Source organism: Lonchura striata, chromosome 1, assembly GCF_046129695.1.
Source record: "Lonchura striata isolate bLonStr1 chromosome 1, bLonStr1.mat, whole genome shotgun sequence".
NCBI lineage: Eukaryota > Metazoa > Chordata > Aves > Passeriformes > Estrildidae > Lonchura > Lonchura striata.
This window is the reverse complement of record NC_134603.1, coordinates 56,523,653-56,539,139: the sequence shown is the minus strand read 5'-3', so window position 1 is coordinate 56,539,139 and position 15,487 is coordinate 56,523,653.

The following is a 15,487-nucleotide window of genomic DNA, read 5'->3' as shown; positions in this document are numbered from 1 at the left end:
ACCTCAGGCTGTGACCTTGCCGGTTCTTACAAAACTGTGGGAAAAGTTTCATGGTGTCAGCATCAGGTTTGGATTTTTTTAACTGTCTAGAAGAACAGAATCAAATATAGATACAAACTACTCAGCTCTTTCATTTCTAATGAGCTATACCTGCTTTCCTCACAACAGATTCTTTCAAGAGTTACAATTAGATGTTTCGTAAGGAAAGAAAGTGAGTGGCTGTTAGCTTTTGGGGTAGAGCAGTTCTTAAATTTTTACAGGAAGTCTACTTTATCCCAAATGAATTTGTATCATCCAACTTGAAGAAATATATAGCAAAAGAGAGTTGATTCTGCAAAATTGTAAAATATTATCACAAAATTTTGTAGCCAGGAAACTTTGCAGAGTTATGTGTTTTTCCTATCTGTTTGAAAAGGATGCTGTTTTCATTACTAAAGTGGTAATATTAAGAATTTAGGTGCATACCATGTTCAAAATCATATTTGTAGTTAAAAATCATATATATTTTCTTTTCCACCTGCTGTCAAGATAGTAATGAAAATAAGATAAACTACCATCCTCAGTCTGCTTTCTGACAGCGGTCACTTTCTATTAGATGATGCTTCTACAGAGTTAGAAAGTACAGAGTTACAGAGTGCTGTTACGGTGTTACTTTGTTCAGTCCCTGGGGAGCTTGTCACTGTACTTCCTCATTGCATGGCAATGATCATTGCTGAGCAGTTTTTCATTTCAGAGACCATTATGTTGCATTAAGCACTGTGAGGGGTGGCATCTGGAGAAAGCCCATCAGTGTAAAAAGGAAAGTTAGGAGGAACATCAGCATCAGACATGAGTATGAAATCAGTGGTACCACAGAACAGGAAAGAAGTCCTGGCTGAGTTGGTAATCTCCAGCTACCCAGAGGCTATTTGCTTTCTCTGCTCATCAGATGGCCATTTCATTGGTTTGTTTGGGGTGTTTGTTTTTTTTTAACAGAACTCCTCATGGCTTCTTCAAAATTGCCAGACTAAATTGTTCTTTTTTCTGAAGAAGCTTTCTTAATTTCTTGCTCGTCCCACTGATAAAGTGCCTAAGATACAAAGTGACGATACAGCTTTTGAAGAATTTCAAGATAGGAACCATCAGTCAGAGAGGAGAAATCCTGTACCTCTGTACTTCCTTCAGTGTTGAGAACACAGCACCATGATTTTTTCTTCTGAAATTTTGTATAAGTAATGACTGTCTGTACTATGTTTGTGTTATCAAATATATTATCTAAATGTTTAATTCTTCCGCTCACATCATCCCCCATTTTATTGAAAATTGCTGCCACAAACTGATACTTTCAGTACCCTTCTGTTTTTCTTTATATAAAAATGAGTCAGAACAAACACTGAAACAAATAAATTATCTTTGTTTCTTAGGATCACATATACAGGGAAGATAATTTTTTAATAGAATTTGCAATTCTCCATATTCAGAAAACCCATCCAAACATCCTTTTTGGTAATGACTTTAATGTTTGGAAGCTACCAAAAAGCTCCTTGAATTTTTTGATATCTAAAAGAACATTTAAGCTCTGTATGTTTCTTTTGCTGTAATCATAGGAATGGGTTAAGAAGCTCTGCACATTGCAAAAGATGCAATTTACTGAAATGGTGTTTGTATTTTGAGAATATGTACCACTTTCAGGTAATGCAGAAAAAGCATCAGAAATATGTGCACCTAGAAACTGGGTATTTCTTCAGAAGACATGTATCTTAGCACAGAAGTTACCTTATATCTAGAAACCATAAACCATTCCTGGATCTATGGGATGATTGTCCAAGATACACAGAGAAGTCTAGCACTGTGGTACTCCAAAAGAAAACTACAATGGAAAAGTAATATCCAGCATTCCTGTAAGAAATAGTTCTTTAATGAAAATTAATTACATGAGTTACCGTGGATACAGACTTCTCTGACTGCCTTTAGTGACTTGACCTTGGCAAGCTGCTCTGTGCCTATCAGTTCCTTTCTCATTCCCTCTCTTGGAAAGGACAGGAAGAGAAAATTAGATGGAAAAGTTCATGGGCTGGGGAAAACACAGGGAGATTGCTAACCAATTACTGCTATGAGAAAAATAGTCACAACTTGGCCATTATCAATTTCTTTTATTGCCTTATAACAATAGAGTAGAATTGTGAGAAACAAAGACAAAATGAAAAACAGCTACCCCTACCCCTTCCCCTTTCTTCCTAGGCTCAGGTCCTTGAGTACTGTCCTCATTGTGAGTCCTCATTCCTTTAAGTCCTCCCCTGTTGCCAGAGGGGAGATCAGTCCCTCTGCTGCTCCTCTTTCTTCCTACTCTTTCCCTATTCCAGCATGGGATCCCTCCCATGTGACATAGTCCTTCAGGACCTGCTGCAGCATGGGTCTTCTCCAATTTTCAGGAAGATATTGCTTCTGCATGGATCCCCCACCCCAGGCTTTAGCTCCTGCCAGGAGCCTGCTGCTATGTGGGCTCTCTCAGCCTCCTTCAGGGCATCGCTGTCTTCTGATGGGGGAGGTTATCCACGGGCTTCCAGAGGACAATATGCATCACCATGGTCTTCTTGGACTGCAGGGAATCTGACCTGGCACCTGGGACACCTCTTCCCCCTAATTTTCTGGCCTTGTTGTCTGCAGGGCTGTTTCTCACACATTTTCTCTCCTCTCTCTCACAACTGCTGTACAGCATCTTTAACCTTTCCTTAAATACACTTTCCTGGAGGAGCCACTGTCATGGCTGTGGGGCTGAGCTATGCCCTGTGGTGGGTGGGCTGCAGTCAGCTGGAACTGTGTGTGGTGTGGGGCAGCCCATGTTGTGTTCTCACAGAGGCCATCCCTGCAGCCCCCCAGCTGCCAAAACATGGGTGCTTACACCCAACATGCTGCTTCAGTGCTGCCTTAGCTGAAAGCAAGCACAAGCTGGGGCCTGATGCACAAAGAGGTCAGCAGCACACAGTTGAACAGATCAGTGATACAACTGAAATCCGAGGAGCACAGCCATTGCTGGTGTCAGCTCTGCAGGTCTCACACAAGTAATGAAGGCACAGTACTCAATAAGGGACTCCTCAGTTTGAGCATGACCAGTTTTGAATTTGGACAGTACTTGTGACCAGATTTGGAGGCATCTCTGAGCATCTCCAAGCTCAGGTTAAGACAAGGGGAAGGATGTGCAGCTGTTCAACACCTGAAATTCAGGCACAGGGAAAGTCAGGATAACCACTCAGACTTACTCTCATTTGAAGGTACTTATAAAAATGTTGCCTTGAAAGAGGTGAAAAACAGCAACAGGAAAAAGGCTCAAGCATAACACCTCCATGGTTCCTGTAGGACAGTTTGGGGTGGCAGCCAAAGGCCCATTCAGTCCAAGCTAGAGCATGAGCCAGCCTTTTGCCTTCAACCAGCTTGTTTTTCATTCTGTATGGATGAAATAACTTATGTCTCTCACCTACCTCTCAGCATCGTGGTGCAACTTTAATAAAAAGGACAGCAAATTCATCCTGTGGGTCATGCCCCTCATTATGATGCAAATGCTCAAGCACCTGCTGGAAAACCTTGCCAAGGGAATCAGTGCCTATGGTCCATTTCCATTATTAAACACTGATTTCTTTAATGTCAGTATCAAATATGCTGCTAATAGCCAAAATTTGACCAGTCCTATTTAAAATATTGAACAGAGGTAAGCTTCCCTGTTATTTTTAAACCCAAAGGATTTATCCATAAATTCAAAGTAAACTTAAAAGCTTCTCAGAAAAAGAAGCTTTCATATTGAGGGATCTAAATGCTGAGCAGACTAGACAAGTCTTCTCTCTTTCTGTCCAATCTATATTCTCTGTGAGAAAACAGTAAAAAAAAGAAATGTACACATACCCTAGCACACATAATAGAAAAAGCTAAGTCAAAGACCATGGTGAAATCTTTGTAATAGTGATGTACAAAATAAAGTACTATCCATGTGAAACAGACATATCTGAATTTATTATATTAAATCAAATATCTAATCTATATAACCATACAGATGATAAGAAAAATGGTATTCTATTTCACTTGTACAGGAAAAATAAGGACTTAATCAACCAAGTTACAATATAAATATGCAATATTACAAGCCTTGATACTCAAACTTTTTTTTTTTATAACTGGTGATTCTTAACTAAATTTAGAATAATGGCCCGTGAAATCTTTAGGTTAAACCAAGAATTCTTATAAAAAATGTCACTTATTTCAAGATAACTTAAAGGCAATGTATGAAAATGAAACCACCTTTTTTCTTCTATCAGCAAATCAAGAACTATAAATTCAGAGCAGTTCACCAACAAATTCACAAACATTTGAAAATCCAAATAATCTTTAAATTTGTTCTGAATTTTAAGTGACTGTTAGTCAACTTTGGTGTTAAGTAGCTTAAAATTTTCTTTGCCTCAGTATTAGTATAATTTGATAATTACAATTCTGTCACTGACTATGTTCTCTGATGTTCAAATTCAATAAACAATGCAACTAGTTGGCTATGCTTTGAGTAATAGGGTTTCAGTTAATATAAATTCAAACTAAAATGTATTTTCCTATAGCTGGTCTGTAGAAATTCCTCTAACAAATTTGTCCCTCTTTTTTGTTGTTTTCTTTTTTTAAAATCTCAGTTGAGACAGAGGTTCCAAGTTAGAGCAGATCTTGGTGGCAATTTGCACCAATGTAACCAAGTTTTGAGAAACTGGCTTACAGAACAAACAAAGACATAAAGAATCAAGTGTTCTCCATGTGACAGTGGTCTAACAATAGTTGCACTTTATGTGTAGAGCTTTTGTTTCTGGATCTGGGAACAGCATATGGGCAATTCCTCTTACCCTCGGAGGTCAGATTCCATTATATCTGACCTCCACATTACAAATTAGCAAACAAAGCCATTTGTGAGCCTTCACTGCTTGTTACTGTTATTCATGCAAATCTGCTGCAATGTGCCATTTAGGACAGTCCTTGTTGTAGCCCAACAACTCCACAATCTATGCCAATGGCCAATACACTGAGATACAAACAAAGAAACAAGAAGTTAGCGTTGATTTTCCCAGCTGTCCACACCTGCTGGCATTAACAGCAGAAGTATCTAAAAATAAATGAGCCAGTCCTTGGTGGAGGAATGAGGGTCTTGCCCCCAATAAACAACAGAAGGAATCCTGCAGAGAAAAAGGAGGAAAAGGTGTGAATTCGGTTTATCCAGAGGTTCAGAGCTGTTAAAGCGCCAGGTGGTGGGGGAAGAAAAGAAGAAAGGAAAGTTGATATTGAGAAGCAGATATATTTCAATTCAGCCTTCTTAGATTCTTATTCATGTTGTATTTTTTTATAAGGCGTACTTAAAGACAATTAAATATTATTAAACTAACAGCATTGATTACTTTTGGTGTAGCATTTTATTTAGAGTATTTTTGGTTCAAATGCTGTAAAATCTCAGGATCTTCAGAAAGGATTTGTGCTGTGCCATAAAGATGTCCATTTAATCTATATTAAATTGGGGTAAGCATGTAGGACACTAGCTGTTTTGGAGTTAATCTCAAGTAGCAAAATTTTAAGCATGGTTGTTATATCCACTTAAATGGAAAATCTGTAATAGGGGGAGTTCAGACTACATTAACTCCTCTTTTTGAGGATAACAAAGTGGTCTTTACTAGAGAGTGTAAAAAAACAGTCATGTAGCAGCCAAGAGATGGGCTGTTTGATCTTGTAAATTCCTTCTGTATATAATTGACATAATTTTCTGTGACTCAGCAGTTGTTTATCAAATAGCTTTCATTACATAGAACTTCAAGGATTCTGAGCCAAGCATCTTTGTAGCATTTATCCCTTAAATTTGACTTTAAATTATGCACATTTACATGAAAAATAAAAATTAATCTATTTCATGTTGTTATTCATAAAGGGAAAAATTCCAAAATTTGATGTCACGTTGGGGGTGTGTGTGGGACATAGAGCACTTTTGCATAACAAATGAGTTACATAATATGTAAGATAACAAATGAAGATAATAACATTTCTGTTTCCCTGGCTCTTCCTGTCCCCAGGTTTTGACGTTTTTCTCTATATGTGTTTGGGAATTATTACATGTAATATGTAGTAGAGTATAGGTAATAAGTCTCCACTGAAAGGCTTATAACCAGTTTCCTTACTACCAGTGTTTTTATGTCTTCTCTTTTGCTGGAAAAGTTTAAGGTGAAATCAATAGGAACTTTGTCCTGTTTCAGTTATATCAATGTAGTTCAATATAGTCCTTGGGATTTACCATTTAGGACTTTCTCATGTGTTTAGGATTTCCAATGGAGATTTTACAAATCATAAAATCACAGGAATTTTAGAGTATTAATTTCTATGTAATTTTTATGTATTTATATTTTTCTAATAGAAAAAAAAATAGGAAAATGAAGAAAAAATACTGTGACTTTATATTTTTAAAATATATAATAAACAATTAGTAATGTAAGGAAGTATATTATTATAAATATGATTGACCATATATTTATCTCCTTTTCCTATTTATTATGTTTCATAGCCAACCCTTCCAGTGTTTCAAGTCACAGTCCCAGCAATTTCAGTGGTGCATGGGGATAAACCCAACCACACAATTTTAAATCTCCCTCAGTGTTTTGGCAAAATATACATCTATAAAAGTACTGTATTTTACACCTTCATTGAAGGCCTCTATCCCAACCAAGGGTCAGGCCTGGTTTTAAAAATTTTACCTTCTTTAAAAATTTGATCTATATGCAAATAAAATAGAAATTTAGGCATAGATATTTTCTATATGTTTTAGTTGTAATTAGATAGCTCATAATTCCTAAGAGAATATTTTATTTTTTCTTTAATTGTCATAATGTTATAGCCAAACCACAAGTTATAATTGTGTAACTTATTACTATACAATATAGTAAATCTGAAAACCCAAAGTCCCTTGTTGTATCTTTTCACATTTTACAATAATTTTTTTCCATGCCATTTACCAGGAACAAACACTAAAATGCATCCAGAAATGCTGCACTGTTCATTGTAGCTGTTTTGATACACTGCTGAGCTAAATGATCTCTAATATCAATATCTTTAATTTCCAAAACTAGTCACATCTGGGCAGCTAAGAGTGTTTACTTCATCTGGGCCAGTTTTTTTTTTTTTTTAAGTTATGTACGATTTTCTCAAACAAGGAAGTTCTATTAATATAAGTTTACAGGCAAGAAGCCCATGTCTGCGTTCTTCTCTGACTCATCTGTTATCAAAAGAATGAGCGTCAGCTTTAGAAAACTCTGTTTTACAACTGCAGCCTGAAACTTCAAAACTGTTTAGAACCTTTCAAAATCAAAAATTTGCAATGTTAACATCTCAGATTAAACAAAGACTATAACACAGAGAGAAAAATCCACTAGCTGTATTTGTGTCATGGAAAGATACAAAGATAGGATTTATCATACCTGATCAACATATCCACGTGAACACCCTATCTAAACCTGCTAATCTATTTAAAGCTTTGCTCAGTGTGGGATGCTTCATCTAAAGAGGAAGTCTCTCTACTCTCTCGAATTCCAAGTTAATTATGTAATGCTGTTGAAAGCTTAGGAGATGCAAGTATTTCCTAAATTGACCAAATACTGAGGCAAGCCCTGAGGCTTCCTTAAAGCACAGGACTCTGCCTGAGACCATAGTCAGGATGTGGTTCCCTGGCATCCCCTCTGTACTTGCTCCCTATCAAATACACAGCCAATACCTCTATTCGACTCTTCTCAACCAACTTAAAGCAGAGGGAACTACCAGAACACTTCCTTAAAAAAAGTAAAAACTAGAGACAGGATGCTTTTAATGAAAAGCCAGACTTAAGGCTGGAAGATAAGCAGAGTGTTACTAGTAAAAAGCACCTGTGACTCTGAGTCTGCACCCTGCAAGTTTTACTTAAATATCTTTCACATTTGAGGAAGGTCTCTTCTGGAAAGGGACATTTTAGTGCTGCTGGACGAGATAGCTTGCTGTGCTAACTATGAAAACTGTCACATCCATAAAAAATAACTTGTGATGAAATATTCAAGTAACAGAATCTTTTTGGATTTCTAGCAGCACTCTTTCAGAGAGCACACAAGACTGCACAGACTAAAAAGTCAATAGAATTTCTTCAGAAGTTAATTACTGCTCATTTTCTCAGAAAGAATTGTAAATGTAGCTGTATATTTTATTGTAATATATAATTTTTTCTTAGAAGTAGCAGCTGGGGTTATCTCAGTGTCACCCTACTTAGCTCTACTTTTTGAAGCTGGTGATTGTCAAACAATTTCAGCATGAATGTTTATCTTATAAGGCCTCAGATCTGGAGAATATTTTTTAAATTAGTCGTAAGATATTGCTTAAATTATTTCTGACTTTATCTGAATAAAATATAAACAAAAAATATTTTGGGATTGAGTCGTACTGAGGGATATTTTTTTCCCTCTGTTCTGAGTCCTAGCATTTTGATATGACGATTTGACAGTTCTATTTTTCTGAAAGGCCAGCAAAATATTAAAGAGGAAAACTAAGATCCTAAGAACAAAAAGCTAGGTTCTTTTTGAAAAATAACCAATATACGCCTTAGGCTGGTATGCAATTTGCATTGATGTCAGTGGGCTTGCATTTTTATGTACTACAGCTTGAAAATCACCTTGATTAATCCTGATTTCCTTTAAAGACAGAAAACCTTTTAGAAATTGATGATTTAAGAGAATGAATAAAAAAGAATACATATAGAAATTGCACAGGGGAAGAAGGTTTGAGACAAACAACATGCTACTTAGTGATAAATATATAGAAGGTGTTAGAATCGGAGTCTGTTGTCTGTCAGGAATGAAGATGTAGGCATGTAAAATGGAATGCAGAGAAAAAGATTTATCTTTACTAAAAATATAAAAAGAAAAAAAAAGTTCACTTTCACAGAAGTCAAACAGTTGAAATAGGATAAATATTTATCTTAATATTCCTCAAGAGGACATGCAGGAAATCAATTTTTCTTCTTACTATGTACTGGGAGTAAATTCTATGTTGCTCTTTACTAGGTCTCCTGGTTTTGCTGCTTGCATCAGTGATGGTAAAGTGTAGAAGGAAAAGCAGAATCTGGAGTATGCATCAAGTAGTTTGAAAAACTATTTTGAAACATTGCAGAATGAACTGAAGACAATTATTGGCTTAATAGATGAGAAAAATATTTCCCCCCCAGCTTCTGGGGCTTTCTTTGTTGTTTTTTCTTTTTTCCCCTCCCCTGAAGACAGTCAGTTGTGATAACACATCTAGTTACCAAATAGAGGTTGATAATGATCCTTTTGTTTCTGAGTATGTTCTGATGTGACTGCTAAATCGTGCTTCTATGTTTTGCACATCTGAGCCTCCCATTTTCCCAAGTTGTGCTTCTGCCATACTTCAGTCCTCAGGGCAAAGATAAGCAGTCTTGTCCTGCATTGAAAATCCTATTGTGTAGTGGCTTGATTGCCCAGAGGGGTGCCTTACATCTCTCCATTTTTAGAACATGACCTTTAAAAACATAACCAACAAGACAAAACAAAACAAAAAACTAAATATTTTAAATTAAAGCCTGTTTTCATTAGTTGGCATGCACTGAAAACCACGTGTCAGCTAGTGGGTGTGTATAAACACAGTGGTGAGGCTGCAGCTGGTCTTCAGACAGAAATATGCTGCTGCTGAAGCAGATCAGGATCATGTCATTTTGGAGTGTACAACCTATCAAGCAGTAATTTAGGGCTAGATTGCAGTTTTGACCTCATGCTAGTAGTGAGGAAGATGAGCTGTATGCTAATAGCAGTTCCCAGTGCTGCTCCCTGTTGTGCTGGGAGTGCACACAGAGCAGCTGCTGCTGCCCTCACCAGAGCTGTGCACACCCTCTCCCACACCAGCCCATCTCTGTGACATCTGGGTACAAACAGCATCCTTGCTTGAACCATGTCAAGGTTGCTGCCTGCCATTAATCAAGCTTCTGTCATCGCTTTTGTCAGGTCCTGATGAAACAGATGAAGTTCTGAACAGAGCAAAATAAATAAACAGAAGAATATGCTATCCTTCTTCATTCCTCTGCATACAGTTTTTGAGAAATGCTAGCCAACAGCTTGTCATTTCACTGAGACATAGCTGCGCAGTGATAGAGCTTTCAGACTGTTAAATGGGTGGCTTGCAGCTGAAAGAGAACTTCGGGAAGAACAATCCGAGACCAAACCTCTCTCTAAATGCTGTCTAATCTGTAAATAGTGAGGTGATATGAACCCACAGCCATCCTACTAAAGTGAGAGACAGTAATAGACCCTTGACTTGTGTGAGCTACAAGATTGAGATCTAAGAAAGTGATTTGTGGCTCATATTGGACAAACAATTATCTAGCACTAGTCCCAGAGAATCTACACACTGCTTTTCTGAAAGGGTCACACAGCTCAAATGGTTTCTTAGTGAAATTAGTTATTTTCTAATTGTGGAGCTAATTAAATTGTAAAGAGAGACCTGTTGGCACTAGAAACAATATTTAAATTAATCAGATACAGCCTTTTTATTAAAAGATCTGTTGAACTATTTTACACTGGCTGAACCTCTCTACACCTGTCCAATCCAGTCATCTTCCAGTATCTGTGGAGAATAGCAGAAATGAGAAAATTTCAAGGCATGTTTTTGTGACAAATGTCTCTCTTAGAGATAAGTATGCACCTGCTTCCTTCAGGTGATACCTTAGGTTTAACTTTTATATTTTTTAGATTCTGTACTGCTTTAGTGTGTAGTTCTGAACTCCATATTAAGGGATGGTAAGCTCTCTTCACAGAGTAGGTAGACAAAACAATTCCTTTTCTAGCTTGGAACCAAGGACAACTGACCCAAATTTCAGGCCCTAGCACATAAACAATGTGGACTGAAGAGAGAAAAAAAGGATGTGACTTCATAACCTAAAGCTATAATCGGACAATTAACTCCAATATGCTAATGAACCAGAACTTATAAAAATGTAAGATCCCATGATTGATTGTCCTTTTTGTGACCATCTTGGTTCATCTTGGGTGTAGCCCTGGCTGGGCTCTTGTACTGCCCAAGGTGTATCCATTGAGGCCTTCTAATAAATACCTACTTTATTTAACTCTGTTTAGTCTCTGTTCTAGGTCAGCCTTCACAAGGCATCACAGGCAGTGAATAAAGCAAGAGACAGATACTGGGATACTCTTTCCTCTGCTCCTGACATTAGCAATGGGAAGGTATACATAGCTAGGTGGCCCTTTTGCTACATCCTACATTCAATATACATAAATTAAATCACTAAAAAACTGCAACCAAGAAAAAAAAAAACAAACCATAAACCAAGTTAAAACTAAAAAACAATGAGATAAAAAACCTTCAAAAATATCATCATATAAGGAAATGCAGATTTCTGTTCCATAAAGTGAAGAAGCAAAACATTGTACAACAAAAAGTGTTAGCTGTCCTAGCAGCCATCATTATATTATTCATTAAAATGTTAGTGGATTCTTCCTCATTAAATATAGGTGTTCGGAACACTTAAATACTACCTGTAAACAGAATGACTTTTCTATGAAAAAATTAAAGTTAAAACATCATATAGTTTTATCATTGTTTCATCCAAACATGCATATTTTACATGAAATTTGTTACTAGTTATAGACGAATGTGTGAACTAAGATGGTAAAGAATTCTGTACTGAATAAAAATATTTTTAGCCCAGCATGTGTCATATATCTCATATCTTTAAGATACTATTTATAAAGTGTTCCTATATGAAACAAAAAAAGGCATTGGCAAAGATTGAAAAAACATAATTTTTTGTCATTTACACTTTGAAAACCAATTCATTGATAATAGCAGAAAGCTTTCCACATTTTCCTGGTCATGAATACATCAGATTATTAACATCCCTTAAAAGTACCTATATTTGAAAAGAAATCCTTGGATAATGCATGCCATCAGACAATTGACTCATTTAGGCAACCCGGGCAAAATTAGAGTTAAAAGAATCTGCAAATCAGAGACAGGTGAAGACAGACTTAGTGGAAATATTTTCCTTGTATTACTTATACAGACATGTATATGCAAATAATAATAAAACTAAAATAAATATATATATAACCCTATAGTGCTGATGAAACACAGGTGCTAGGTTAGTTTTGCCTTTTTAAGTAGCGTTGATAACAAAGCTTCAGTGTTCTAACATATGACCTCTGCTTCACTGAGTGCAACTGAAGTTTCTGTGGTTTATATTTACCATGCTAACCTGGCGAAATTATGGTCAGGAAGAAAAAAAGTGAAAATGACAGGCTGGCAGCTCTGCTGGGTGTCATTCTATCAATGTCTCATTTATTCTCTCAGGCTACACATGCCAGTACATTAAGAGAGTGCATTCACTACCTGCAAATGAGCCCATTTCCCCTCTGCTCCCTGTCATTCATTGCCTACTGCCACTGAAGACTGCAGAGACTTCATCTTGCTAATAATCAGCTCTGTGGTTAATTCTGGAGGCAGAATACAGTCCATCCAGCTCACTGCTTGGCAGCTATTCTGACTTAGCTGTGTGACATTAGCTAAAACTTATTTTTGTCAGTTCACTAAGAAAATATCACTAGGTGAAGGCATACATATGGTTACATTTTCAAATTGACTTCTGAAAAATGTTCTCAGGATATTTGGAAAAATGCCTGTTTTAAAGACAGAACTGAAGATTAGTACAGAAAATAGGTTTTCTGCACACACTATACAAGTGCTACAGGTGAACTTTAGTATGATGCTTTTGAAAAAGTGCTTAAAGAATCAAAAAAAATCTCTAAAAGTTGCCATTCAAAACATGCCAGCAGACAGTCTTCAATTTTTAGCAACTCAAAGGGAGATATGAGACTGAGTAGAAAAACATATAGGGAATAAAATGGAATGACAATTATATAAAACAAGTTAGATCAATTTACAGAGGAAATTATCAGCAACAAATATCTTTTAAGATCTGTAGTCATTAAAAAATGTACACATTTTTCCAAGACTGTTTAGTTGTCTCAACAAGCTCTGAAATTTTGCCAAAAAATTGAGAAGTCTCACATTGTTCATGTTACTGTCCAAGAACATTCAGGCAATTACAGCTCTTGCAGATGTCATGATGTCAGATTTGTGGGCAATGACAAGCCGTGTGATCTTCTGCCTTCACAAACACTAACTGATCAATGTGCAGTATAATCTCCAAAAGTTACTGTGCCTATATAAAAGCATTCAGTAATGAATGAAACAGCCACAGCAATACTTAAGAGTCTGTCAAAGAATGGCATTGCAATATACCTACAGTGCAAGATCCAGTTTCAAGGCCTAGGAAAGTCACGTGAGAAATCTAGAAATCAAATCTGTGTTAGGGAAAACATTTATAAATCTATAAAAAGTTATTATAAATAAGTCTAAATCTGCAATCTGTGCATATACCACTTCCTAACTGTGTTTAAGACAGAAATACAAATATTTTTATAATTTTTATTATCTTAATTACAGAATTTTTTTTCGAGCATATTTCTTTTGAATTGATCATAAGATGGAGAGCATCTAATTCCATTGTCAAATATTTCAAAAAATGACTATTGTGTTTTCAACAGTTTTTCAAAAACTAGGGAAGTTGAGAACATAAAGTATATAATTGCAACTGCATCTTCAGTCAAATCACTGCTCTTTGAGTATTTCTTTTGAGAAACTATACCCTACTCAAGCCAGGACACAATTTACACTGCAATAGGTGCTTCAATAATTTTCTCCCTCTTGTCATTTCTGCCTGATGTGAATCTACAATGTTTGAAGCATGCAAGCCCCATGTATGGAGAGCAGGCCACCTCTCTTTTGTGTGATGCGAACCATAATTTTGAGAAAAGCAGTAGACTCTTGAAAAGACAAGTATCTTGGTTGGAAACAGAATCTCATTTCCTCTTCTTTTGGCACCATTTTTGGCTATTTATTAATTCTAAAGGAAGAATAACATTGGAGAAATGTGAGGCACTAAACACTGCACTCTTCTTCTGAAGTTAAATTCACAAAACAATGGCCAAGCTTGTGAAAATGACTAGGTGGCTGTGATGTGTAGGGTAATGACGTGAGTTTGCAAAACTCACTTTCTGAAGTAAATAAAGAGTATTACTTAGCTTGGGGATACTATTATTGCTAATTAAGTGATAACATTCAAAATTATATTGAGCTTTACTAATGTCACCCACAGTTTTTACAAGTCCATAAATTAATGATATAAATTTACTATTCCATCAGTATTTTAAGAAATTATTTCCTGTTTTGACTGAGTCATTTAATTACATTTACATCAGAATAAAAACAAAATGTCATAATGTGGGCTAAAATGGAATAGCTTCCAAATTCAAAAACTTATTACTTAAATGTTTTTATCCTTTGCAATTATGTACAGCATTAGTATTAGTAGAAAAGAGCAACCTCCATGAAAATTTTACAATTCTCAAGAATATACTGTTTCCCTGAACAGTAGAGCATCTTCAGATGTTTAATATTATCCAAGCAATAAACTACAGAAGCAGGTCCCTTTAGAATAAACTACCTTTATGAAGCAAGTGCAGTAAACCATGTGGTAAATTACATAAAAGTAGTAGAGAAGTGCCCTGATACAAACTAAAATGCTAGATGTTTTAATAACATCAAAGATTTTATCAGTGGTTTATTAATTTTAAATGACATAACCATAAACTTGTATATAAAAAGGAAAATATATGTGGCAATTATGTGCCCTGAGCCAAAACTCCTGTGCAATGCACTGTGCCCTCAAGTGAAGCAAAGCAGTTATGTACATTAGGCATTGCATTGCCAGCTCTTTCTGTGAAGTGGATTCAGATTCAATTCACGGCCGTTTAATCCAGCCTTTTAATTTCAGGAGAAAAAAAAAAAACAACTAATCCAAAACATGCTAATGTTCAGTTTAATTTGGCTTTATATTTCTGAGGGGAGAAGATTTTTACTACCTGTGAAAAGGTAATTAAAAAATTAGATGCATAAGAAATGCCTGTCCAGGGGGCACTGATCCTGTTACCCCCAGGTGATGACCACAGCCGCTGCTGGGGGAGAGCTGCTTTTTCCTGTCTGAGTGCCCTGTCCTGCCCAGAGACCACAACCTCTGCCTTGGTAGGTCAGTGGGCACATCCCTGCCTGTGCTTCCCATGTCTACGGGACTGCTCTCCATTAATTTGCCTATCCTGTTGTTTTGGGCTTTACTGGCATTGTCTGCATCGACAACCTCCTCTGCCAACAAATTCTGCAAGTTCATCACCTGTAAAAATGTGTTTTTATAGGTTTTAAACAAACATCATGGATATGGATTTTCACACTTAGGTTTCTTCAAGGCCTTTTGCTTTGCAGTTCATGGTAAATATATTGCTATTGACTGACTCACCAAGTACAATAATCTGTATGAAAATAAATTATCTAGCTATTATTTAGATGCAACCGT